The sequence below is a fragment of the Pan paniscus genome, chromosome 9, assembly GCF_029289425.2.
Source record: "Pan paniscus chromosome 9, NHGRI_mPanPan1-v2.0_pri, whole genome shotgun sequence".
Lineage (NCBI taxonomy): Eukaryota > Metazoa > Chordata > Mammalia > Primates > Hominidae > Pan > Pan paniscus.
This window is the reverse complement of record NC_073258.2, coordinates 64,165,001-64,188,347: the sequence shown is the minus strand read 5'-3', so window position 1 is coordinate 64,188,347 and position 23,347 is coordinate 64,165,001. Positions and strand designations below refer to the sequence as shown.

General features: G+C 45.0%; 1 long non-coding RNA gene across 1 annotated transcript in view; it reads right to left on the bottom strand.

Annotated features, from left to right (window-relative positions):
* Window positions 1–470: 470 nt before the first annotated feature.
* Window positions 471–23,347, bottom strand: part of LOC129393374 (uncharacterized) — a 35,852-nt gene continuing 12,975 nt past the window's right edge. The window contains exons 4-5 of the long non-coding RNA XR_010113431.1: window positions 10,473–10,563; window positions 471–1,426 (exon numbers count right to left, since the gene is read on the bottom strand). This is a non-coding gene — a long non-coding RNA (uncharacterized LOC129393374). The remainder of the gene's footprint in view (window positions 1,427–10,472; window positions 10,564–23,347) is intronic.

The window sequence follows — 23,347 nt, the reverse complement described above, 5'->3', positions numbered from 1 at the left end:
CTGTGGCTGGTGGGAAGATAAACTGTTCCTGGCCTGTGTGAACTCTGTGAATCATCTAGGTTCTTTCACCAAATGTATGCATCAACCACTACTCACCTGAAGATTCTATTAATAACAAAACCCCCTACAAATCTCCAGTGCTCTATGCAGCTCTCTCCTCTCCAGTCCTCTGCCCTGTGAACTCTTGCCACCTGGGTCTCCCCAGACTCCCAACTTTGTTTCCTCAACCCAGGGAGACTTCTGGGCTCTAAGTAGATCCCCTCTCCCTGTTCTGCAGCCTGCAAATTTTCTCCAGGAAGTAACTGGTTCATAAGGCTCATTCTGTTTGCTTGCCTCTCTCAGGAACAACTGTTCTGAACTGCTTATTGTCCAATGTCTAAAAACAGTTATCATACAAACCTAATTTGTCAGGTTTTTTTATTAGTTAAAGGCAGGAGAGCATTTACTATTTACTAATCCCTGTTCCTCCATCTTGGTTGGAAGCAGAATCCTAACAACTGAGATATTATTGTAGTCTCATGACTTCTTGCCAAATACATTTCCATAAACAGAAATGATTGAAGACATTAAAGACAATATTTTCTTATTTCTATGCATAGCATAACGACGGCATTGCAACATAACTAAAGAAGAAGACATCACTCAGAAATCCTTAACTTGGTTCCAGCTGTCAGAGGCATTCAAACCAGAGCAACTCCATCTTTAATAGGGGCTAGGTCAAATAAGGCTGAGACCTACTGGGTCGCATTCCCAGAAGGTTAGGCATTCTTAATCACAGGATGAGATAGAAGTTCGGCAGGATTGGTAGCACAAGATACAGGTCATAAAGACCCTGCTGATAAAATAGGATGCAGTAAAGAAGCCCACCAAAACCCACCAAAGCCAAGATGGCAATGAAAGTGACCTCTGGTCATCCTCACTGTCCATTATATGCTAACTAACTATAATGCATTAGGACGCTGAAAGACACTCCCACCAGCACCATCACAGTTTACAAATGCCATGGCAACATCCAGACGGTACCCTATATAGTCTAAAAAGGGGAGGAACCCTCAGTTCTGGGAATTGCCTGCCCCTTTCCTAGAAAACTCATGAGTAATCCACCCCTTGTTTAGCATATAATCAAGAAATAACCGTAAAAATAGCCAACCAGTAGCCCTCAGGGCTGCTCTGCCTGTGGAGTAGCCATTCTTTTGTTTGCTTATTTCTCTAATAAAATTGCTTTCACTTTATCCTATGAACTCACCTGAAATTCTTTCTTATGTAAGGTCCAAGAACGCTCTTTTGGAGTCTGGATCAGGACCCCTTTCCAGTAACACAGCTACGTGGAGGATGAGGTGGCAGGATGGCTTGAGCTCAGGAGGTCAAGGCTTCAGTGAGTTGTGATCGTGCCACTGCACTCCAGCCTGGGTGATAGAGTGAGACCCTGTCTCAAAAAAAGAAAAAAATGCATCTCTTCTGCACCACGTATGGAACCAATTGAGACACAGCTGTCAAATACCTTACCATGTGGCCAAAAACAATAAAAAGCACATGCTCTCTGAAGGTAAAAAGGGCCCAAAAGAAAAGAAGAAGAAAGTAGCTATACATGCTCTATTCCTTCTCCCAGATTCACCAATCAAATAACCCACTCCTTATTCCATAAGGAAACAAGAAGCCAGAAGAATGGAAGTTTCTCCCTCTACTCGCTACCCAGCATCCCCCTTTAGAGAGGAAGAAAGACACTTTCAATTATACAAGGAACACTGTTGTTTTAAATGCATTCAGAATGGAAAAGGAAAAGTTCCAGTCATCAGGAAATAAACTTCCAAAACAACTCTCCCATTGTAAAAAAAAAAAAAAAACTAGAAAACTGGGCCGGGCATGGTGGCTCATGCCTGTAATCCCAGCACTTTAGGAGGCCAAGGCAGGCGGATCATGTGGTCAGGAGTTCGAGACCAGCCTGGCCAACACAGTGAAACCCCATCTCTACTAAAAATAAAAAATAAAAATAAAAAAATTAGCTGGGTGTGGTGGCAGGCGCCTGTAATCCCAGCTACTTGGGAGGCTGAGGCAAGGAGAATCGCTTGAACCCAGGGGGCGGAGGTTGCAGTGAGCCGGGATCGTGCCACTGCACTCCAGCCTGGCAACAGAGTGAGACTCCATCTCAAAAAAAAAAAAAAAAAAAAAAAAAAAAACCTAGAAAACTGAAGGAAATGTGAAAAATAACAATGTTCAGACATTGGACAACAGGCAGCGCAGGACTGTAATTTCTGTGAGAAGGGAAACAGATTATTTAAGGCCTACTATTAGGTTGATGCAAAAGTAATTGTGGTTTTTGTCATTACCTTTAATTGCAAAACCTGCAATTACTTTTGCACCAACTTTTATCACCCAGGCTTTCTTCCTGGGAGCAACTTCTGGACTGCAGTGTGGAGATGTGGAATCCAAACAGAGCCAGCAACCTCACTGAGCTGAGGAGAATAAAAGAGAAGTTCAGGATGGCCAAGGCAGCTAGATTTCTCAGGAGAGGAGAGAGCTATGCAAACAAATCTGCAGAATATAAAAAGTACTCCTACAACTCAATAAAAAGAAGTCAAACACCCCAATTCAAACATAGGCAAAAAAAAAATTACACATACACTTCACCACGGTAGATATATGAATAGCCAATAAGCACATGAAAAAACGCTCAACATCATTAGTCATCAGGAAAATGCAAGTTAGACCACAATGAGATGTCCCTTCATATTCATATAAATGGCTAAAATGAAAAGACTGGACATATCAAGATGTCGGCAAGAATGTGGAATAACTGGAACTCTCATCCATTGCTGGTAGAAATGTAAAATTTGGAAACACTTTGGAAAACAATTTGACAGTTTCTGATAAAGTTAAATATATGACCTAGTAATTCCACTTCTAGGTATTTACCCAAGAGATATGAAAGTACATGTCCCCTCACTATACACAAATGTTCATGGCAGCTTTCTTTATAATAGCCAAAAACTGGAAACAACACAAATGTTCATCAACAGGTGAATGAATAAGCAAACTGTGGTTATACATATAATGGAATACTATTCAGTATTAAAAAGGAATGGGGCCAGGCGCGGTGGCTCACAACTGTAATCCCAGCACTTTGGGAGGCCGAGGTGGGCGGATCATGAGGTCAAGAGATCGAGACCATCCTGGCCAACATGGTGAAACCCCGTCTCTACTAAAAATACAAAAATTAGCTGGGCGTGGTGGCGCACACCTGTAGTCTCAGCTACTCGGGAGGCTGAGGCAGGAGAATCTCTTGAACCCGGGAGGTGGAGGTTGCAGTGAGTGGAGATCACGCCACTACACTCCAGCCTGGCAACAGAGTGAGACTGCATCTCAAAAAAAAAAAAAAAGGAATGAACTACTGGCACACTACAAGGTGGATGAATCTCAAAAACATTTTGCTGAGCAAAAGAAGCCAGACACAAAAGAGGATATACTGTATGATATCATTCATTTGAAACTCCAGAAAAGACAAATCCATTGCCTAGGATAGAAGATGAGAATTGGCTAGGATACAGTACTAGGGAATTGCTGGGGTGGGAGAGGCAGGAGATGAAAATGTTCTATATAGTGGTTACATGGTATAAAAATTTATCAGAGCTGCCTGTAATCACAGCACTTTGGGAGGCCGAGGCAGGTGAATCACCTGAGGTCAGGAGCTTGAGACCAGCCTGGCCAACATGGTGAAACCCCGTCTCTACTAAAAATACAAAAATTAGCCGGGCGTCGTAGTTCACACCTGTAGTACCAGCTACTCAGGAGGCTGAAGCATGAGTATCTCTTGAACCCAGGAGGCGGACGTTGCAGTGAGCTGAGATGGCACCAATGCACTCCAGCCTGGGCAACACAACGAGACTCTGTCTTTAAAAAAAAAAAAATTGTCAGAGCTTGTAAAAATGTACTCCCAAAATTGATGCATTTTATTGCATATACTAAACCCTAATAAAGTTTTATTCAGGTGCATGAACCATGTTCAACTAATCAGTACTCCCACCTAGGGCCTTGACTCTTGCGATAGAACACAAAGCTGCAGGAACATTTGGGAAATGACACACAATAGCAATGACTGTGAGAGTCCAGGGAGGAGTGGAAATCTCCAGGGAATACTCCAGTGGCATCCTAGCCAAACTGTTTCCTGGCCTCCCTCAGCTCCTGCCCATTTCTGAGCCAGATTCTCATCAATTCCATGAGCAGCCCATTATCCTTCCAGTGATTTTTCTACAGCTTACATTAGCCACAGTCTGTTTTTGTTGTTTACACCCAACAACCCTGACTAATACAGCCATTCTATCACTCAGCCTAAGAGGCTTCCCTGGCTTCAGTTTCCCTGTGCTTCTGGGTTATGGCTCTTTTTTTTTTTTTTTTTTTTTTCTTTGAGACGGAGTTTCGCTCTAGTTGCCCAGGCTGGAGTGCAATGGCGCGATCTCAGCTCACCACAACCTCCACCTCCCAGGTTCAAGCAGTTCTCCTGCCTCAGCCTCCCAAGTAGTTGGGATTATAGGCATGGGCCACCACGCCTGGCTAATTTTGTATTTTTAGTAGAGACGAGGTTTCTCCATGTTGGTCAGGCTGGTCTCAAACTCCCGACCTCAGGTGATCCACCCACCTCGGCCTCCCAAAATGCTGGGATTACAGGCGTGAGCCATTGCGCCGGACTTTTTTTTTTTTTTTTTTTTTTTTTTTGAGAGGGAGTCTCCACTGTTGCCCAGGTTGGAGTGCAGTGGCGCCATCTCAGCTCACTGCAACCTCTGCCTCCTGAGTTCAAGCGATTCTCCTGCCTCAGCCTTCCAAGTAGCTGGGATTACAGGTGCCCGCCACCACGCCCGGCTAATTTTTTGTATTTTTAGTAGAGACAGGGTTTCACTATGTTGGCCAGGCTGGTCTCGAACTCCTGACCTCGTGATCCACCCACCTCGGCCTCCCAAAGTGCTGGGATTACAGGCGTGAGCCACCGCGCCCAGCCCAGGTTATGGCTCTTATGATGGAAGTATTAGCCAGGACTCTTTCAGATGTAAGTGACACAAAACTAACTGGCTTAAGCCCCCGCTCCAAAAAGAAAAAAAGCAGATGGCAGATTTGCTGGCTTCCATGATTCAGGCACCTGACATCATCATGGATCCAGGTTCTTTTCAACCCTCTCCTCAGCAGGTCAACAACTCCCCTCATGACAGCAAGAGGGCTGCAGTGGCTACAGGCATCACCCCCTCACACAGCATCCAAAGGCAGAAAAGGAAGTTACTCCTCACATATCTGTTTGGAAGAGCAAGACATCTCTTTTGAAGACCTTTCCCAAAAGCCACCTCCCCCACAATGGGCTTCCTGCCACATTTCTTGGCTAGAATTGTGTTACATTACAGATATAAGTGACAGCCTTGGGCTGCCATAACAAAATACCACAGGCTGGGTGGCTTAAACAACAGAAATTTATTTTCTCACAGCTCTGGAGGCTAGAAGTCCACAATCAAGCTGTCATCAGGTTTGGTTTCTCCTGAGGCCTCTCTTTGGCTTGCAGATGGCCGCCTTCCCACCATGTCCTCACATGGCCCTTCCTCTGGGCACGTGCGTCCCACCCTGCTGTCTCTCTCTCCTCTTGTAAGGACACCAGTCACACTGGATTAGGGCCCCACCCCATGACCTCATTTAACCTTCATTACCTCCTTAAAGGTCCTGTTTCCAAATATAGTCACACTGGGGGTTAGGGCTTCAACATATGAATGAGGGGGACGCAATTCAGTCCATAACAGGGGCCAAGATGTCAGAACACCTGGATTCGCCTGGGCCCTGTGCATGGTGCAGACCCCAGTATGCCCAGACCCTTGAAGAATGTTAAAGCACCTGATGGCTGTTTATCACGTCACATACACTGGTACAATTCTGGAAAGGGGAAAAAAATTGGGGGTGAACTACAGAGGATATTATAATGAGAAAAGAGACCCTGCTGATGAACTACAGAGGATATTATAATGAGAAAAGAGACCCTGCTGACACAAACTTCTAACAAAGAATTCCTCCTTCAAGTGAAGGTTGAGCTGTGTCCTGGCCCTCGTCTAGGGCCGAAGGCCCAGGCTCCGGGATTCAGCAGAGGTGATGCTCACAGGTTAAGGGATGCCAAAGCCCACGTACCACGGCATTTCTGCATGGGCTCTTCAGAGTCTCCCCAGTTCAGTCTGGCTCAGAGTGAGGTAGGACCTGGCCCTGAGAAAGGAGAGCTCAGCTCAGGCTTCATGCTCACACCAGCTTGGGCCCCCCTTCACACTTGGTGCTTTCCCTTCCTCCCCACCTGTTCCAGTGTAGTGAAGAGACTCAAACATGTCCCTCCTTCACAGGAAGGTACTTTCCTCTGCCAAATCCAACTTTACTTGCCCATTTGACCTCCTGGAACAAACCATTGACCTGATGAGTCTTATAATTAAATGTCTGACTCTTGAGTCAGTTTAACTTGGTGCTTTAAAAGAAGTTATAAAAACTACTGGGCCAGGCACGGTGGCTCACGCCTGTCATCCCAGCACTTTGGGAGGCCGAGCCAGGCGGATCACCTGAGGTCAGGATTTCGAGACCAGCCTGGCCAACGTGGTGAAACCCCGTCTCTACTAAGAATACAAAAATTAGCCAGGCATGGTGGCAGGCACCTGTAAATCCCAGCTACTTGGGAGGCTGAGACAGGAGAATCACTTGAACCCAGGAGGCGGAGGTTGCAGTGAGCCAAGATCATGCCATTGCACTCCAGCCTGCGTGACAAGAGTGAAACTCCATCTCAAAAAAAAAACAAAACAAAAAACAAAACAAACAAACAAAAACAAACTACTGCTGGCCATTAGGAGGCCTAGGGCTACAGCAGACCCAGGAACTGATAAGTGCAGGAGACAAAGGCAGCCCCTCTCCTCCCCTCTCCTCCTCCTCCACTGGAAGAAAGGAAACGGGTTGCTTGATTTGCAGACCCAGCCCCCAGCCACTTGACCAGGCCTAGTTCCATGGCCTTCAATGACCTCATGCAGAAAATGGGGGGTGTCAGCTACTTCCAGCAGATCCAAGTCACCCTGGTGGTCCTCCCAGTGCTCCTCCTGTGTTTGCACACCACTCTGCAAAACTTCACTGCCACTGCCTCTCCCCACCCAACCCCTGCTGCCCCCACCTGCCAACGCCAACCTCAGCAAGGACAGGTGGCTGGAGGCTTGGCTGCTCCAAGACTGGCAGGTGTGGCCTCAGTCCTGCCTCCACTTCACCTCCTCCCAGTGGGGACCACCTTTTCCTAATGACACAGATGCCAACAACATGGGGCCGCAGAGCTCTGCACCAATGGCTGGATTTATGACAACAGCACTTTCCCAATGACCACTGTGACTGAAATGAGGATAGCTGGGCCCTCTGCCCCCTTCCAACCCCTGTGCCCTCATCTTACCATCCCACCTACAGACGCAGACTGTGCAACCTTGACCCAAGTTTGTCTGAATTTGGGAAGACCCTGGAGCTTCGAAAAGTTTTACCCAGAATGGAGCTAGGGAGCTTCCTGGCAGAGAAGACATGGAGTCCTTGCATAGAGCTGCTCCCTGCCTCCCAGCCCCCACCAGAGAGAGACACTGCTACAGGAATTGAATGGTCTACTTCATTTTCTCAAAATGTCAAAAAACCCTGAGGGATAAAACAATCCCATAAGGTGAAGAGGTGATACAGAGAAAGGGAGAGAGGAGGAGTGCAGGTGGTGAGGGCAAAGGGGACATTCCTGAGCAGGGAATTCTGGACTCAGAGTCTTAGAAACAGAAACAGTTTGCTGACTTCATCTAGAAATAGATCTTAGCAGCTGGGGCCAGGAGATGGAGAGCAGCCAAGGAACTAAGACGGGAAAGAGAAGATGGTTATGGGGTGGGGTTGGCGGGGGGAGGGTCCTTTCATCTCTAGTGATTTAATGCCCCTCCCCGTAAACATACACACACACACACACACACGTGCAATTGTAGTCACCCTGGCCTGCTGAGTGGTTCATCAGGCTGCATTCTGTACTTAGTAGCTGTCACACTGATCATGTTCTTAATATCTGTTCTAGTCAATGGTCTTTTGGTCATAAAGAAGAGAAACCCCGTCGAATCAGCTCTTGGGAAAAGAGGGCATGACTGCAAGGATACAGAGATTACAGGGAATTCAAGAACAGGAAACAAAGTGTGTTCAGGCCTCATGGAAACTGAAACCAGGAAATGGAGCACGAGAGGCATCTCTGTACACTGACTCCATTCCTCTCTCCTACTTAAATCCATTTCATCTGTGTGCTCTTCTTAAGGGATGACTACCAGTCCCAGCTCTGATTCATTATTTCTCAGATTTAGAGCCCATCAGCAACCAGAACATTTCTCTGTATCTTAATTCACATTCCTAGAACAGGCTCTGATTGGCTTAGTGCCTCATATTGATGCGCCTCCCCCTCCCCACTTAAGTCAGGTGTCCACACTTCACCTTATCAGTGTGCCAACGGGGAGTGCAGTGAGATTTTGCCGGCCCATTGTCCATTAGTCACAGCTATGCAAAGAAAAGATGCCCTTGGTTGGGTGCGGTGGGTCACACCTGTAATCCCAGCACTTTGAGAGGCCAAGGCAGGCGGATCACCTGAGATCGCGAGTTCGAGACCAGCCTGACCAACATGGAGAAACCCCATCTCTACTAAAAATATAAAATTAGCCAGGCGTGGTGGCGCATGCCTGTAATCCCAGCTACTCGGGAGGCAGAAGCAGGAGAATCACTTGAACCCAGGAGGCGGAGGTTGCAGTGAGCCGAGATCGCACCATTGCACTAGAGCCTAGGCAACAAGAGCGAAACTTCGTCTCAAAAAAAAGAAGAAAGAGGCTGGGCGCGGTGGCTCACGCCTGTAATCCCAGCACTTTCGGAGGCCGAGGCGGGCGGATCACGAGGTCAGGAGATTAAGACCATCCTGGCTAACACGGTGAAACCCCGTCTCTACTAAAAATACAAAAAATTAGCCGGGTGTGGTGGCAGGCGCCTGTAGTCCCAGCTACTTGGGAGGCTGAGGCAGGAGAATGGTGTGAACCCAGGAGGCCGAGCTTGCAGTGAGCCGAGATCGCGCCACTGCACTCCAGCCTGGAAGAAAGAGCGAGACTCCGTCTCAAAAAAAAAAAAAGAAGAAAGAAAAGATTCCCTGAGAAGGGCTGCAGTCAGGCATAGCCCCACCAAACCTGCCTCATGCAGCAACTCTCTGAAACTGGTAAAAGTAGTTAAGCAATATTCCTACTAGAAAGACCCAAGACACAGAAGCAGAAGGTAACCAATATGGCTAGTCTTCCTCTGATGCATGTAGGCATCATATGCAATCCCCTCCATGCATAGTTATGGACACTTTCTTCATTATTTGCTAGCCTCAACCCAAGTTCTTAGATATCCTTGTCCACCCACCTTAACTTGTATGTTATCCTCCCAATTCAGCTTCCCTATTTCGCTTCTTAAACTCTACTCTCTGTGTTCCAAGGCCAACAATACTCCAGGAACTATCAACCTACCTGTTGCTCTTCTGTTCAAAACAGCAGGCAGTTCCATCCAAAAGCCTAGATTCCTTGCTGTCCAGAGAACCTGGGTGAGTGAGCATCTTGGATTTCCTTCTAAATGGGGACTCGGTAGTAATCTCCTTACCATCAGGTTATCTCAATAGGCACTGTGGATGGGACCATCATCCACTACCACATATGGGCATGGGGCACTAAAAGGCCTATTTTATGAGCACAGCCAAGATGCCTCTTCCTTGGGCCAATAATGTCAAAGCCTATGGCTGCATCAGGAGAACATCTCATTAGGAGGATGGTTAGCTTGCATGTATAACCTAAGGTGAAGCTGGATTGTTAAGCAAATGAAATGGCTCATAAGCCAACAGGGGTTACTTAAGAACAAGACATTCAGGCTGGGCACAGTGGCTCACACCTATAATCCTAGCACTTTGGGAGGCCAAGGCGGGTGAACTGCCTGGGCTCAGGAGTTCGAGACCAGCCTGGGCAACATGGTGAAACCCTGTCTCTACTAAAATACAAAAAATTAGCCTGGTGTGGCGGTGTGTGCCTGTAATCCCAGCTACTCGGGAGGCTGAGGCAGGAGAATCACTTGAACCTGGGAGGCAGAGGTTGCAGTGAGCCAAGATCGCACCGTTGCACTCCAGCCTGGGCAACTATAGCAAGACTCCATCTCAACCAAAAAAAAAAAAAAGACATTTTATCATTTCATTGCAATGAAGACACCCCTGCCCCAAGGCAATGTGGCTATAACTGGTAAGCACAATACAGGTAGGTCACCAGAGATAGACAAGCCCCAGGATGCCCCTCAGGAGGAACTCCTGAAGAACCCAGTCTCCCAAAGGGATACTTCAGCACTCTGAATGCAAAGCAAAAAATTAATAAATATACATGCAGGCCATGGGTTTTAATAAAAAGGCTAGCCAGGTGTAATGGCTTACTTACATAATCCCAGCACTCCGGGAGGTTGAGGTGGGAGGATCGCTTGAGCCCAGGAGTTTGAGACCAGCCTGAGCAACATAGTGAGACTCTATCTCTATTGAAAAAAAAAAAAATTAATTAGCTGAGAGTGGTGGTTCATGCCTGTAGTCCTAGTTACTAGAGAGGCTGAAGTAGGAGGATTGCTTGAACCCAGAAGTCCAGGGCTGCAGTGAGCTTGTTACTACAGCAACGTCAGTTCTTGCCTCCTCAGAAGAATTCGACTGAGGGACACAAGGCAGAAGAGACCGAGGCAAGTTTTACAGCAGGAGTGAAAGTTTTTTTTTAAAGCCTTAGAGCAGGAATGAAAAGAAAATAAAATACACTTGGAAGAGGACCAAGCAGACACCTTGGAGGTCAAGTGTCCCATTTGACATGGGACTTGGGGTCTTATATGCTGGCCTACTTCTGGCGTCTTGCATCCCTTTTCCAGTGGAATGCCCCCAGAAGTTTATATACCAGTTAAACTCCGCCATTTTGCCTCTTAATGCGCACGCTTGAACTCACTCGCCCAACTCCTGAGATCTTGTTGAGAAGCTGCCAATCACCAGTTACAGGTGTTTTTAATCTTTTGTGAAACTGCCTTTCCCTGGGGATAACTGCAACCAATTATTACTTTAGAGAGGCAGTGTGACAACTGCCTGATCATCACCTGATGGTCGCCTGACATTGCTGGTAGGGTGGGGGGACCCCTCTCCTGCCCCACTCATGCCTGGCTAGCTACCTACAGTAACAAGCTATGATCGTGCCACTGCATTCCAACCTGGGTGACAGAGATATCCTATCTCAAAACAACAGCAGCAGCAACAACAAAACCCTGCCTGACCCCTCCTGTTATTTTATTTTGAATTAAATACCCTGGGTGATATGGTTTGGCTGTGTCCCCACTTAAATCTCACCTTGAATTGTAATAATCCCCATGTGGCAAGGGCAGGGCCAGGTGGAGATAATTGAATCATGGGGCAGTTCCCCCCGCCCATACTTTTTCTTATGGTAGTGAATAAGTCTCACGAGATCTGATGGTTTTATAAATGGGAGTTCCCCTGCACAAGCTAATTAAATTTTTTTTAAATAGAGATAGGGTCTCACTATGTTGCCCAGGCTGCCTGCTGCCACGTAAGATATGGCTTTGCTCCTTCTTCACCTTCCACCATGATTGTGAGGCCTCCCCAGCCATGTGAAGCTGTGAGTCCATTAAACCTCTTTTTCTTTATAAATTACCCAGTCTCAAGTATGTCTTTATTAGCAGTGTGAGAACAGACTAATACACTGGGCAATAACTAGCGACATCTATCTGAACCTATATTCATTAGGACTCTTGTTTGCAAGTGGCTGTAATTCAATTCTAGCTAATTTGAGCATAAAGGGGTTGTGTAAAGGCTCCCATTACCAAAGCAAAGGTGGATGATAGAGGTGGAGCTGGCTCTAGGGACACTGGGAACCAGGGTCATGTCATCAGAATTCTTGTGCACTCTCATCTTTGCTTGTCTTTCCATGCTGGGCATGTCTGTTGTGCACGGGATCCTTCACACAGTGGCCACTTACCATTCTGGGCTCACCCCTAGTAACCTCGAAACCAGAGAGAGAAAATAAATGTTTCTATCTCCCACCTCCAACTTTGAAATATCTCCCACCTCCAACTTTGAAACACTGATTGGCTGGCCTGAGTCATATGCCTACACATTAGTCCAATGACTGTAGGGCAGGGGGCGTGAGTTATTATGAATGACCCAGCCTAAGTCTCCTGTTCACTCCCGCATTGCAGATGGATAACAAGCACCATTTCACCTCTCTGCTTCCTGGTTCCACTGTCATTTGTTTTCTCTTTTCCTCCTTTTCTTTCCTCTGAGGCCAGTCTCATAGCATCTGTCACTGATCACTGCCTTTATCAAGTTAGCAGTGCAGGGCTGCCCTGGGCAGTAATTCTCAGTCTCCCTCAAATCCACCACTGTCTCTTCTTAGGTTTTGGTTCCTGTTAGCGATAAAGTAATTCTCTATACTTGAGGCCCAGGAATACACAGAAATATGAGATCCTCAGGGGTTTCAGGTGTACATGAAGAGAACTCAAATGGTGAAAACCATAATAACCCAAAGGTGGTACAAGCCCCCATGCAACTATTGCTTTTGCAGATGAGAAGCACCTTAGAGCAAACCAGAGGCTGAGAGATTCTTGCTAAGTATTTTTTATGCATCAGTCAATTGTTAATCTGGACTACATGTAGAATTTCATTGTTAAACTGCATATAGATTTTTCTTTGCACTCCTCTGACTTCTTGCCTCTTTCCTACACTCTCTTGCTTCTTATCTTCTCATTCCTCAGCTCCTGTCCAGGCTGTCCTCATCCCACTCACCATGACGTGTCCCACAGGCATCTCCACAGCCATACTCCATTCATGTATTTCTATTAAAGTGCTGTCAAATCAACTCCCAGTTTTCTTTGATATTACCCCAGAATCTCTTTCAAATAAAAGTTATGTGGCCGGGCATGGTGGCTCACCCCTATAATCCCAACACTTTGGGAGGCCGAAGTGGCTGGATCACCTGAGGTCAGGAGTTTGAGATCAGCCTGGCCAACATGGCAAAACTCCGTCTCTACTAAAAATACAAAAATTAGCCAGGCATGGTGGCAAGCACCTGTAATCCCAGCTACTTGGGAGGCTGAGGCAGGAGAATCACTTGAACCAAGGAGATAGAGGTTGCAGTGAGCCAAGACCACGCCATTGCACTCCAGCCTGGGCAACAAGAGTGAAACTCCATCTCAAAATAGCAGTTATGAGAATAAAGTAGGGGAAAAGGCCATTCCTGTTTGGAGAAGGTGTTCAAATGCCAGTATCTCAAATTTTACATCATGTGATATTTGCATCCACAAGATACTAAAAATACCACAGTAATAATTACATTCACAAATAAGGATTTCTTGCCGACAAAATCAACATTATCAAGTAACTATGCTTGAAGGATGAATTCATTTGGATATATATTAACACATTTTAGAGCCATGCCCTAATCATTCTGGTCATTCCAGTCCCTTTTCCTTTTTTCTGTTAACAAAAGAAATGACAGTTTAAAAATCCATTCAAAAATCCATATATTTAATACAAAAATGAGTTCTTAATTTTAAAGAAAATGCCACAACTATTTGTCATTTTAACTTAATTTTAATGGTACCTCCTTCAGCACTATGGATTTTCTACAGGGTATGGAGCTGTTTTACTCCAGTTACAAAGGAAGTACTTTCAAATCAAGAATTTTTTCTTATCTTAATTTAAAAGAACAACAAAATTATTCATCAATAAAAAGAAATGGGGGCCGGGTGTGGTGGCTCACGCCTGTAATCCCAGCACTTTGGGAGGCCTAGGTGGGCAGATCACCTGAGGTCGGGAGTTCAAGACCAGCCTGACCAACTTGGAGAAACCCTGTCTCTACTAAAAGTACAAAATTAGCCAGGTGTAGTGGTGCATGCCTGTAATCCCAGCTACTCAGGAAGCTGAGACAGGAGAATCGCTTGAACCCGGGAGGTGAAGGTTGCGGTGTGTCGAGATCACACCATTTTACTCCAGCCTGGGCAACAAAAGCAAAACTCCGTCTCAAAAAAAAAAAAAAGAAAAGAAAAGAAAAAAAAAAGAAATGAGCTATCAAGCCATGAAAAATCTTGAGGGAAACTTAAATGTACATCACCAAGTGAAAAAAGCCAATCTGAAAAGGCTATAGCCTGCATGGGTCCAAGTATATGACATTTTGCTTTTTTGTTGTTTTCAGGGGGGCAGGAGTTGTTTGTTTTGAGACAGGGTCTCACTCTCTCCCCTAGGCTGGCATGCAGTAGGACGATAATAGCTCACCGTAACCTCAAACTCCCAGGCTCAAATGATCTTCCTGCCTCAGCTTCCCAAGTAGCTAGCACTACAAGCATGCACCACCACACCTGGCTAATTTTTTTTTCACTTTTTGTAGAGATGCGATCTCACTATGCTGCCCAGGCTGGTCTCAAACTCTTGGAGTGAAGCCATCCTCCCACCTCAGCCTCCCAAAGTGCTAGGATTACAAATGTGAGCCCCTACACCAGGCCCAACTGAAAAAGGCAAAACTATGGAGACAGTAAAAGGGTCAGTGATCACCAGAGTTCAGAGGGGACAAAGAGACAAATAGAGCACAGAGGATTTTGTAGGGCAGTGAAACTACTGTATGATACTGTGATGGTGGATACATGTCATTATACATTTGTCAAAACATGTAAAATGGGCGGGGTGCAGTGGCTCACGCCTGTAATCCCAGCACTTTGGGAGGCCAAAGCGGGTGGATCACGAGGTCAGGAGTTCGAGACCAGCCTGGTCAACAAGGTGAAATCCCATCTCTACTAAAAATACAAAAATTAGCCGGGCGTGGTGGCACGCACCTGTAGTCCCAGCTGCTCGGGAGGCTGAAGCAGGAGAATTGCTTGAGCCTGGGAGGCAGAGGTTGCAGTGAGCCAAGACTGTGCCACTGCACTCCAGCAAGACCTTGTGTAAAAAAAAAAAAATATATATATATATATATATATACACATACATATATATATATATATAATGTACAACACCAGGAGTGAACCCTAATGTAAACTCTGGACTTAGAGTTCAATGTATTCATCAGTTGTAACAAATACCACTCTGGTAGGGGTGTTGATAGTGGAGGAGTGTGTGTATGTAGGGACAGGGAATATATTAGAAATCTCTGTAACTTCCACCCAATTTTGCTGTGAACCTGAAACTGCTCTAAAAAATAAAATCTACTTTAAGAAAGAACAACAGACTGGGTGCGGTGGCTCACGCCTGTGATCCCAGCACTTTAGGAGGCTGAGATGGGTGGATCACTTGACATCAGGACTTCAAGACCAGCCTAGCCAACATGGTGAAACCCCGTCTCTACTAAAAATACAAATATTCGCCAGGCATGGTGGCGTGCACCTGTAGTCCCAGCTACTCAGGAGGCTGAGGCAGGAGAATCGCTTGAACCCGGGAGGCGGAGGTTGCAGTGAGCTGAGATCATGCCACGGCACTCCAATCTGGGCAACAGAGCAAGCTGTCTCAAAAAAAAAAAAAAAAAAAAGAACAAGAAAATTTACGTTATTGGTTTAGTGCCAATTGTTGTTTATTCAGGGTTACAGATAACCATAACTCTCAAATATGCTTATGCAAAAATGAAAAGTTAATGGAAGGATGCAAGAGTATTTCACAGAACACAGGGTCAGGAATTTGAGCCCAGCCTTGTGAAGGACTAAGACCACTCAACTTGACTCTCCATCTACCCTCTGGCACTGACTGAATCCTGGTCCTGACTTCTCTCTAACTGGATTACTTCATTTTACCCTCCCCTCTCACCACGACCTCCTCTTCCTCCTCCTCCCTCTCTCCTGTTTTCTCAACTCTACTTTCACATTGGCCCAAACTTTGGGTCCCACTCCAACGTTGGGTGTCCTTACAAATCCCACTTCTCTGAGCCATATTTCCTTTTTTTTTTTTTTTTTTGACACGGACTCTTGCTTTGTCTCCCAGGTTAGAGTGCAGTGGCACGATCTTGGCTCACTGCAACCTCCACCTCCTGGGTTCAAGCGATTCTCCTGTCTCAGCCTCCCAAGTAGCTGGGATTACAGGTGCCCACCACCATGTCTGGCTAATTTTTGTATTTTTAGTAGAGACGGTGTTTCATCATGTTGGCCAGGCTGGTCTCAAACTCCTGATCTTAGATGATCCTCCTGCCTTGACCTCCCAAAGTGCTGGGATTACAGGAGTGAGCCACCGCGCCTGGCCCATATTTCCAAATTCATAATATAGACTCTCGTTAGCTCAGTCTAGCCCTGGGGTCAGGTGTCCTCAGTTGTGTTGGGAAGAGACAGGCTCAGGAGGTAAAATAAGACTTCAGGAGGCCCGAGGAGGATGAGGGGTTAGTGCTCAGAATAGGAGAATACACTGAGCAGGCACCCCAAAAGCCATCTTTTCCATACTGTAAAATAACTTGGCCAGGCTCAGTGGCTCATGCCTATAATCCTAACACTTTGGGAGGCCAAGGTGGGTGGATCACTTAAATAATCCAGTTGTAAGTGAGCTATGGTCCCAGCTACTCAGGAGGTTGAAGTGGAGGATCACTTGAGCCTAGGAGGCAGAGGTTATGGTGAGCTGAGATCGCACCACTGCACTCTAGCCTGGGCAACAGAGTCAGACCCTGGAAAAAAAAAAGAAAAGAAAAGAAGAAAGAAAGGAAAGAAAAGAAAAGAAAGAAAATAGTAACTTGAATAATTCTCACCAGGAAATAATAAGAAAGATTGTGAAGCAGGGGAGGAAGTCGCTCCTTATGTGCTAATCCCAATGTAAGATCCTCCTCCCCACCAGGAGAGACAGATTATTTTCCCCAGGCCTTGTGTGGGTGCCCATCATGCCTGGCCAAGCCTGCCTGAGGTCTCCCAAGAAGACAGTGGCAATCCTTGGATTAGAACCCAGGACTCCTGGCCAGGTGTGGTGGCTCATGTCTGTAATCCCAGCAATTTGGGAGGCTGAGGCAGATGGATCACTTGAGCTCAGGAGTTCCAGACCAGCCTGGCCAACATGACAAAACCCTGTCTCTACTAAAAACACACACAAAAAAAATTAGCTGGACGTCGTGGCTCGCACCTGTAGTCCCAGCTACTTGGGAGGCTGAGGTGGGAGGATGGCTTAAGCCTGGGAGTCAGAGGTTGCAGTGAGCCAAGATCACGGCACTGCACTCCAGCCTGAGCAACAGAGGAAGACCCTGTCAAAAAAAAAAAAAAAGGAACCCAGGACTCCCAATTCCCACCCCAGAATTTTTTCCATCCCTCCAAGGTGCTTTCCTGCTCATCTGTGCCCTCCTCAAGCAGCCACACTCTGCCAACCCAGGCTGAAGTCATGCCTGCCCTGCTGCCATCCCCATCCACAGGTTTGTCATCCAATCTGCCCGCTAGCACTCCCTCGGTGGAAGGCTGGACCTCCCCCTGACGGCCCCACAGACAGTGGCCCAGATCAGTAAAAAGCAGGAAGTAGACACCAAGCTGAGTATGGCGGTGAGAACCCTGAGACCTGTGTGACACCCCTCCAGGGCTCTGCCTGCCCCCACCTTCACCCTAGAATCCAGCACATCATGCTTCCCAGGGCAGGGACTGAGGTAAAGGGCCCCTGGGGAAACCCAGGCCCTGAGCTCCATCTACCCAGGCAGGTGCTCCAAGCCAATCTGCAGAAGGCCATGACCACAGGCCAAGCCCATCACTCAGTGCTGCAGTTGTACGCTACCCTGCTGTTTGCTGCCTCTTCCTCTTCCTCTGTGTTTTGGGTTACATTTAGAAAGGCCTTCCTCTCCCCGTAAGTATAAAACTATTCGCCTAGATTTTCTTCAAGCACAAATGTATTTGTTTGAGCTTTCATGTTGTATCATAGTTTCATCTGAAATTTAGTTTAACATAGGGTAGGAAGTAGAATTCTATTTTTTTCTATTAGAAATTCTATTAGAATTATAGTAGAATTCTATTTTTTCTCCAGCCTGGGCAAAAAGAGTGAAACTCCATATCAAAAAAAAAAATGGATTAGTGGTTGCTTGGGATTGGGTAGGGGATAGAGATGAATGTTTGGGGATTGAAAGCTAAAGGATACCGATTTTCTGTTTGAGGGGATGAAAGTGTTCTAAAATTTACCATGGTGATGGTTGTACATATCTATGAGAATACTAAATATCATTCAATTGTATACTCGAAATGGATGGCTTGTATGGTATGTGAATTACATATAAATAAGGCTGTTACAAAATAAAGTGTTCACTGTTATTTGAAATTCAAAAATATTAAATTCATCAGCATAGACTTGTTCATAGATTTTTTCTGCATCTTTTTAATGACTCTGAGTCTTTAGTTCTGTTTCTTTTTTATTCATAATATTTGCTTATGTCCTCTATCCTTCATTTTTTGATTATTGTTACCGAAGATTTGTCCATTTCATTGATATTATTAAAGACTAACTTTTTGTTTTGTTGAGCTTCTATATTGTATCTTAGTTTTCCATTTAATTTATTTATGGTATTATTGTTATTGTTGATATTGTTGTTGTTGTTTTACAACTAAGGTAAATTGTCCCAAATGAACTTAATGAATAGTCCCACCTTTCCTGGCTGGTGTGAAACACCACGCTTATCACATACTATTTCTGGACTATTTCATCCCATTGATTTGTCTGTCTATTCTGGTGCCAATAGTGTTCTGTTTAATTCTTAATTATAGTGTGGCGCATAAATGATTGTCTTCTTGTGGACAGCTTCTCACTGTGCCCTTCACCAGGGCTGAGGCAGGACACAGAACACATCACATCTCAGAGCAAAGCTTCCCCACAAAGTGTCACTAAACATTGTCGATTTTTCCAAGACTCCATGGGGAGATAAAGGAGATGCTTATATCACATACCACACAGCATAAAAAACTTAATAGGCATTTCTGTTCTCCTTCAAATCCTTCCTTGGCTAACAGCTGTACATGCTTCCTCCCTCTCCTGACTCTTCTCCCATTTAATCTCTGAGGTCTCCTCCACTGTCCTAAAAATTCATATCTAGCTGTAAACTTGTATTCGTCACTCAGCAAAGCAAAACTCCTGCCATTAAATAAATCTTTACTTCTTAGAATTCATCAGTTCATCAGATCAGTTGTTACTTGAGCTATCCAGTGGGGAGGGACAGACACACACACACACACACATACACACACAAAACTTCCCAGTACAATCAACTTATAAATGCAAGCATCCACCAAAAGCTGATCTCTTAGGACGGGGAATTAGGAGGGGAAAAGGGAGACCTATTGCTAAGCAAAAAATATTATTTTTTCCCGGATAATTTTTTTGGGGGGACAGTCTCCCTCTGTTACCCAGGCTGGAGTACAATCAAGCAATTTCAGCTCACTGTGGCTTCTGCCTCCTGGACTCAAGTAATTCTTGTGTCTCACCCTCCTGAATGGCTGGGATTACAGGCATGTTCCACCATACCCAGCTAATTTTTCTTTTTGTAGTTTTAGTAGAGACAGGGTTTTGCCATGTTGGCCAGGCTGGTCTTGAACTCCTGGCCTCAAGCAATCCACCTGCCTCAGCCTCCCAAAGTGCTGGGATTACAGGCATTAGCCACCGCACCTGCCCTTTCCCAGATAATTTTTAAATGTTATCTAATTTCTGGCCAGGTGCCGTGGCTCGTGCCTCTAATTCCAGCATTTTGGGAGGCCAAGAGAGGCAGATCACTTGAGCTCAGGAGTTTGAGACCAGCGTGGCCAGCATGGTGAAACCCTGTCTCTACTAAAAATACAAAAATCAGCCAGGCACGGTGGCACACACCTGTAATTCTAGCTACTCAGAAGGCTGAGGCAAGAGAATCACTTGAACCCGGGAGGCGGAGGTTGCAGTGAGCCGAGATCGTGCCACTGCACTCCAGCCTGGGTAACAGAGTGAGACGGTCTCAATAAAGAAACAAATAAATAGAATTAAGGGAAGATTTTCCTATCTGCAATTGAAAGATTAAAAACTCCACTCACACACAGCACAGGGCTAATGTAAGGTCTAAAGGAGAGAAGAGATGTGAGAGTAGTTTGCCAGCTGCAATTGCTATGTAGATGTGTCATGGCTCCTACCCAGAGTACATCCTCTCTGCTCCTGCCCCAGGTCTGTAATAGTCTTCAGCTCCTGCCCCAGGTCTGTAATAGTCTTCAGCTCCTGCCCCAGGTCTGTAATAGTCTTCAGCTCCTACAGTTCAGTCATAAGTCTGCAAAGTTTGGAAATCAATATCTACCTGATCCAAGTATTCTTTGCAACTGTGAATCCACTATTTTATTTGCTGGGCTTTTTGGTCACCAGATTTCTGGGCCGCAGGCCTACCCAAATGGCCTCCTTGCTGCTTTCAGAGATCTATATTCTGGCTTGTGCAATGGTGCTCCTGAGTAAGCATCTGCCGCACCTCTGCTCCTGTCCTAATTCTTCCCCAGACCCAGACCCAAATCTGCCCCAGGCCAGCTACCTAGAAGGGTGGAAAAGACCCAAGATTCCTTCAAACTTTTCCTAGCACCTTGCCATCATCTGTGTTCCCTTCCATATCAGTTATTCCTCTGCATTACAACGGTCATGTTAAGAAAAGACTATGCTACTGGATCTACGAACTGCATCTTCATCTATGCAAGAGAACTATGCCTATAATAATATAGTGAGTGAGGTTTTGGGGAGGGATCCTGGGATAGGACAATCAGGCCCTAGAGCAGATTTCAAGTTGGAAAGGGCACAAAGGTCAATCAACTATTTTTTAAGGCAAGAAAAGAGGACAAAAACATGAAAATCAAGGTAAATAAAAGACAAAAGGTAAGATGGTATCAATAACTCCAAACATCTCAGTCACTGCAATAAATGTAAATGAATTAAATTTACCAATTCAACGGCAAAGATACTCCAGGTAACATTTTTTTTAAATCTAGTTCATGCGGCCAGGCGCAGTGGCTCATGCTTGTAATCCCAACACTTTGGGAGGCCAAGGCGGGCGGATCACGAGATCAGGAGATCAAGACCATCCTGGCTAACACAGTGAAACCCCGTCTCTACTAAAAACATACAAAAAAAAATTAGCCAGGCATGATGGCAGGCTCCTGTAGTCCCAGCTACTCGGGAGGCTGAGGCAGGAGAATGGTGTGAACCCGGGAGGCGGAGCTTGCAGTGAGCGGAGATCGTGCCACTGCACTCCAGCCCAGGCAACACAGCGAGACTCCGTCTCAAAAAAAAAAAAAAAAAAAAAAAATCTAGTTCATGCTATTTACAAGAAACTCATCTAAAGTTTTGTATATATAAATGTTAAATGTAGAGAGATGGAAAAAGATATAGCAGACAAATATTAACCAGAAGAAAGCTGATTAGCCACACTAATAGTAGTCCAAATAAACTTTAAGACCAAAAAAAGGTGCAATGGTTAAGAATCTGGCTCTGGAGCCAAAGTTTTTGGTCCAAATGCTCAGTTACCTTAGTTGTAAAACAACAACAACATCAACAATAACAATAATACCATAAATAAATTAAATAGAAAACTAAGATACAATATAGAAGCTCAACAAAACAAAAAGTTGGTCTTTAATAATATCAATGAAATGGACAAATCTTGGGTAACAATAATCAAAAAATGAAGGATAGAGGACATAAGCAAATATTATGAATAAAAAAACAGAACTAAAGACTTAGAGTCATTAAAAAGATGCAAAAAATCTATGAACAAGTCTATGCTGATGAATTTAATATTTTTGAATTTCAAATAACAGTGAATACTTTATTTCATAACAGCTTTATTTATGTGTAATTCACATACCATACAAGTTATCCATTTTGAGTATACAATTGAATGGTATTTAGTATGCTCATAGATATGTACAACTGTCACCACGGTAAATTTTAGAACACTTTCATCCCCTCAAACAGAAAATCAGTATCCTTTAGCTTTCAATCCCCAAACATTCATCTCTATCCCCTACCCAATCCTAAGCAATCAGTAATCCTTTTTTTTTTTTTTTTTTTTTTTTTTTTTTTTTTTTGATATGGAGTTTCACTCTTTTCGCCCAGGCTGGAGTGCAATGGCATGATCTGAGCTCACTGCAACCTCCGCCTCCCAGGTTCAAGCGATTCTCCTGCCTCAGCCTCCCAAGTAGCTGGGATACAGGCACCTGCCACCACACCTGGCTAGTTTTGTATTTTTAGTAGAGACGGGGTTTCACCATGTTGGCCAGGCTGGTCTCGAACTCCTGACCTCAGGTGATCCATCCACCTCAGCCTCCCAAAGTGCTGGGATTACAGGCATGAGCCACCGTGCCTGGCCCCACTAACCCATTTTCTATCTCTATAGATTTGTCTTTTTTGGACATTTCATATAAATGGAATCATATACTATGTAGTCTTTTATGACTGGCCTCTTTTAGCATAATGTTTCAAAGTTCATTCATGTTGTAGCATGTATCAGTACTTCATTCAATTTTATAACTGAGTAATATTCCATTATGTGGAAATACCAATTTTGTTCATCCATTTATCAGTTGATAAACATCTGAGCTGTTTATACCTTTTAGCTATTATAAATAATGCTGCTATGAACATTTCTGTACACGTTTTTGCATAGGCATATGTTTTCATTTCTCTTAGGTATAGATTGAAGTGAAATTACTGCGTCCATTGGGTAACAGTATCTTTAACTTTTTGAGAAACTGCCAGACTGTTTTCCAAAGTGGCTACCCACAATCAGCATGTATGAGGGTTCTATATCCTGACCAACACTCATTACTATCTGATGTTTTTATTATAGCCATTCCTAGTGGGTGTGAGGTAGTATTTTTTTCTTCTAATTTTTATTTCAGGTTTGGGGGTTCATGTGCAGGTTTGCTATATAGGTAAATTGCATGGCACTGGGGTTTGGTGTACAAATGATTTTGTCACCCGGATAGTGAGCACAGTACCTGATAGGGTCGAATTTTTTTTTTTTTCTTTTTTGAGATGGAGTCTTGCTCTGTTGCCCAGTCTGGAGTACAGTGGCACGATCTCAGCTCACTGTAACCTCTGCCTCCTGGGTTCAAGCAATTCTCCTACCTCAGCCTCCTGGGTTCAAGCAATTCTCCTACCTCAGCCTCCTGAGTAGCTGGGATTACAGGTGCACACCACCACACCCAGCTAATTTTTGTATTTTTAGTAGAGACGGGGTTTTGCCATGTTTGCCAGGCTCGTCTTAAACTCCTGACCTCAGGTGATCTGCGTGCCTCAGCCTCCCAAAGTGCTGGGATTACAGGCGTGAGCCACCACACCCGGCCTATAAATTCAATGCAA